The sequence below is a fragment of the Diuraphis noxia genome, unplaced genomic scaffold, assembly GCF_037042655.1.
Source record: "Diuraphis noxia isolate RWA-SAM2 unplaced genomic scaffold, SU_Dnox_SAM2 contig0002, whole genome shotgun sequence".
NCBI classification, from domain to species: domain Eukaryota; kingdom Metazoa; phylum Arthropoda; class Insecta; order Hemiptera; family Aphididae; genus Diuraphis; species Diuraphis noxia.
Genome location: NW_028301712.1, coordinates 6,360,616 through 6,366,087, shown reverse-complemented (window position 1 = coordinate 6,366,087; position 5,472 = coordinate 6,360,616).

Here is a 5,472-nt window from a genome sequence, read left to right as displayed (position 1 = left end):
GGTGTGCGTTCACTGTTCGTCGTGTGCGTCCGGACGGCGCGCGCGGACCGCGTTTTCGCGACACCCCATTGGCGGCCGACCCGACTCCGTCACCGCCGCCGCCGCCGAATATGTTTTACGCACACGTTTTGCCGTCGAGTGTTTGTTGGCCGTATTATAGTTGTTATTAGTTGCTCCGGTTCGGTATTTTTCTGTATTTCTTCTCGACGTTCGTTTTTTTTCCTTTTTCTTTCGGAAACGACAATGCCGGAGACGGCGACAACAATAATATTAATACGATATAATTATCGGTATTATTATTATAATTATAACGTGCCCCAATAGGTCACGTGTAGGCGCGGTGATGAAGAAAATATGGTGCACATTTGCAACTATATTGAGATAAAAATAATTATAATAATAATAATTTTATTAATAATAACATATACCTAGGTTTGTAATATTATTGTAAGATTTTAACAACTGCAGAGTCCACTGACAGTACCGAACATACTATATTATAATCTATTATCCAAATGTGTTTGAAGAAAAAAACGCTTAAGATATGGGTACATTTTTAATTTAAAGATAATTCGGTTGTTTTTCCTCAGAGACCCTTCAGTGAAAATGTTCCAAAAACTAATTTTAGATTCTGAGCGGAGCGATGAATGTATTGATTTTACCATGATTATGTGTGTTTTTATTTTAGATTCTGAATGGAGTGATGAATGTATTGATTTTACAATGGTGTGTGTGTGTGTGTGTTTTTTTTTTGTGTCTGTACAGCATAACTAGTCGAAATAATGCTTCAATTTCAAACATTGGGGGTGCTTTTCGATGTAAAAGTAAATATCCTTGGTGCATTATAGAGGTCAAAAGTAAACATTTTTCAACAGTTTTCAAAAAAATCGAGAAAAACAAAAAAAACGGGAATTTTTACGCAAAACTAGTTTTCGACCAAATCAATTTTTTTATATGGTTGTAACTGAAAAATTAATCACTGTAAATACTTGAAATTTTCACCAAATATTTATGTTAGTGTTATCTATATACAGTTCAATTTTCAAAAATTTTCAAAATTTTTTGACTTTTTTTGAGTTATTTATAGACCACTGAAATTTTCGATTTTTATGAGAATTTTTTTTTGAATTGTCGGTAAAAAAATTTTGGATGAATGACCAAAAAACTTGAAAATTTAATACAAGGTTCCTTATGAGTTGTTTTTATAGTGATTAAAAAATTATAAGAATACTTGGGCCCAATTTTTTTTTAAATCTAAGATTAGTAAGATTTGAAAATTTTTAATAATCTGTAATATATTCTAGACAGATAAACCGTCTCCGCTCAGAATAGTTTTTCGTATACTATGATATAATATCATTGGTTTCAAATTTAATTCCATCCATTACAGTAACCCACTTGTAACCTACTGTACATCAGAGCGACATCCACGACTTGCCGGCTTTTTTATTTTTGTTGTTGTGATTAAATGAAAATGTTTAGTTTTTTTTTTTATTTATTTGTATAATACGATGTAAACTATTGAACAACTTTTTTTAAAGTAGATATCTTGAATTTTTTATTAATTCTAAAAGTATCAAGTGTCAAGAAGCTGAAATACCCGAATTAAAAGGATATTGCATCATGTATCCAGATGCTTTATTTGGATATCTTTCCCAAAACTGAATATATTTTATATAATTTTTTCACAATGGCTGCTATAACCTGTAAACGCGTCTATACCGATAAAATACAATGCATGTTCTTTTCGACGATGCATATAATTATAATATACTGTTAGCAATAAATTTTTCTGTATTAATATAAAAAGTAGAAAGAAAAAAACTAAAGGTTAGATAATATTTTTCCTTGTTATTTAGGGAAATGTAATTTTTTTTCAATATAAATCCCATTCGAAAATCAAAAACCAGACTTGTTTAAATTTATTTTATGACACTATAGTTTTTCATTTATGGTAAAGAAACGTTTTTAGGAAATAATTGCAATTTACGTTTCAAAGTACCAATTATTACTATCCAACTAGGCCGATTGTAAATTAATTTTTGGATAGAGAAACTTGAAACTTTTTTAGTATTTCCAAACAAGCATCTACATAAAAACTAAAAGAAAAAAATAATAATAACAAAAGAAACATTATTGCCAGGTTGTGATTATTATTATTAATTATCTATGGTATTTTCGTAGCTGTACTTATATTTCCTAAGGTAGATCACATTACAGAATATCATAATATCAACAAAAACACCCAACATGGGTAGTTGCAGGTAGTTGTAGTTGTCTAATTGGTTCCCATTTAAAAATAGAGATCTAATTGATGTGGCTAAATTTGTTGGTTTCCATTTAAATTTGGAATGTACTCTACTCCTGTTGGTTACCAATAAAATAATCGAGAGCATAATAATTATTTTATTCCAATTTTTAAAGGCTCGGGACTGCATATTTTAAATTTATGATGATGAAGTATTTATGTTATTATTTTATTTAAAAAAAAAAAAAAAAACAGTCCTTCAAAACTAATACATCCATTTTATATCAATTAATTAATTAAAAAATGATTTTGGTAGTAGATACATAGGTAGGTACCTACTTAATCTTGCACTAAAGCTGTATTTTTTATATTAATATTATTCTATTCGAAGAAAAAAATATATACCTGATAATAAATAGATGGATAGGTACTCAAACTTTTGAGCTTAACTATATCTTGATTATTGATGTGGTACCTATTCAGATACAAATAATTATAAACAAGTTATAGGTATAATTATTATCTGTGTTGGGTAGTAACGTAACGAAAGTAACGCGTTACGTAATTTCATTAGAATTATTTCAAAGTAACGAAAATGTAATGGAAATTACTTTTGATAAGTAATTTCTATCGAATAACGCGCTACAATTTCGAATTATTAAGTACCTACCTTTTGCGAATTGAAAAAAAAAAAATGTCTTTAATGTGGATATTATTATGTTTACCAATCTGGTATAGTAATATATACTATATATATTTATTAAAGCTCCTTATACAGCTGTTATCACAATTTTGAATTCAATGACATTAGTGAAGAATATTTTTATTAAATACAACACAGCTTTACCATCCAGTGCTTCTATAGAGCGATTATTTAGTGTTTCAGGGGACATTGCTAAACATTTCCCACTCGTTACCGGGTTTTTGAACGGAAAAAAGGGACATTTGTTTTAAAAAAAGGTAAAGTTAAATTATGTAAAGTTAATTTAAAACATAAATAAATATAAAATAATAATATTGTATAGTATTGATTATAGTATATTTATTTCTTTTTCAAATTATATCTATTTTCTACAGGTAATGTATTTCTAGTAACATTATTGCCAGGCACAATGATAATATTGTTAAGAAATATAAAAAAAAATTTTTTTTTTTTTTTTATATAACGAGAAAGTAATTAGTTACTTTTCAATTTGAAAAGTAATTTACCCAACACTGATTATTATTTAATAAAATATAGTTGGGGAACTACAGAATATATGTTATACTGTTATACTTACATGGGTAAGTTGTAAGTAGTATATTAGTTTTAGTGAATCTAGGTAAAAATGTCCGAGGAAAAAATGTTCACGATAAAAATGTCCGTGGTAAAATGGTCCACAAACAAAAATGTCCATGGTAAAATTGTCAAGAAAAAAAAAATAAATATAATTTACACAAATATTTCCTAATTAAAATGTATAAACGTCAATGATAAACATTTTAAAAAGTTGTCAATACTTTTTTCATTATTGTTGTACTCCTCACATACTTTTTTTAAATTTTAATCGAAAATAGGATAAATATGTACAGGTTAAATATAATATTATACACAGTATACCTACATAATAGTAGAACTATCGGGCAGAGACTTGATAAACTCAACCAAATTCAAGTACATGGATGAATGGCAAAACCTTTGGTCGAAATGTGATTACAATAAGCTAAGGGAAATAAAACAATCGATACTACCATGGCCCAAATCATTTGAGATGTCCAAAAGAGACGAGGTAATTCTTGTCCGCCTACGAATAGACCACACGCGCATGACACACGGATATCTCATGGCCAAAGAAGACCCTCCATCATGCCTGACGTGTGGAACAATCATCACAGTCAAGCATATACTAACAGAATGTCATAAATTCAGTGAAAGGCCCATTGAACTAAAACTACCCGATACACTAAACGAGATGCTATCACCCACTCCCGAAACGACCAAAAAACTCCTCAAATTCGTCAACTCAACAGAACTGCGTCAACTGATTTGAATATTCTAACTTAGATTAAAATGTAAATCTTTAAATATAGGTAATAAGTAGAAATTAAGCAAATATGTAAGTAATTAATATAAATTTAATACGTAACGCCGGCTAATAACCATGTAGTTGATGCCATAAACAATTAATAAAAAAAAAAAAAATAGTAGAACTAAATGCGCATTTACAACATTGACTAATAATATAAAAAAAAAATTATTAATTAGGTGTTACCTACGTATAATACGTTGTAACAAAATTGTCTCGATAATATCTTATCGTAATAACCGTTACCTACATTATGTTAATCACAAATTAGGTAGGTAATTATAAATGTCTTCAGGTACCTATTCACAGTCACAGTAAAGAAAATACACAGCCATACAGTGTTTTTTTTGAAATGGTTAACTATATTGTGATACAGGATGTCCCCATTTTATTATATAACGATCAGTCAATTTTTCGATTTTGAAAAATTTTACCACGGACATTCTTGGTTTGGGACATTTTCACCTCGGTTTCGGACATTTTTGATTTTGGACATTTTTTTTCGGACATTTTTACCGTGGACATTTTTGTATAGTACCAGTTTTAGTAGTGTCATAAATAAAGGCGCAACTAGGGGGGTGCTTGGAAGTGCTTCAGCACCCCAGCCGTTAATTTAGCACCCCCAAATTAAAATGGAAAAATCATATGAAAAAAGTTTTCTTTGTTATACGTAAGATTGTTTTTTATTAGGCGTTTTTGGTGGAAACACAAACTATTTATGATGATTATATAGTTATATAAGTAATATGGTTGTATTAAAAATTAGTTATGTAACATTGACATTTTTATCTGTTTATACTAGGTCATTATATAGGTAATATACCTAATGTATATTTTATGAGGTATATTACTGTTTAGATACTTGTCTTAAATATTAGTGTGCTTACATTTTTACAGTGCATTTAAGATTGGATATACTGTTAAAATAATTATAAAATTGAAGAATGGTACTTAGGGGTGTGGGGGTGTAGCCCCCATGGACCTGTCTCATCTACATAATTTTAGCACCCCCAATGTTTGGCCTCTAGTTGCGCCTATGGACTCATAATAGGTACATAATAAATGCAAAATATTAGTTTTGGTTGGTAATCCATTGAATAACTAATTCGAAAATTAACTAAACAGTAAAAGCAATTTAATTTCATGATTTTATGAAAT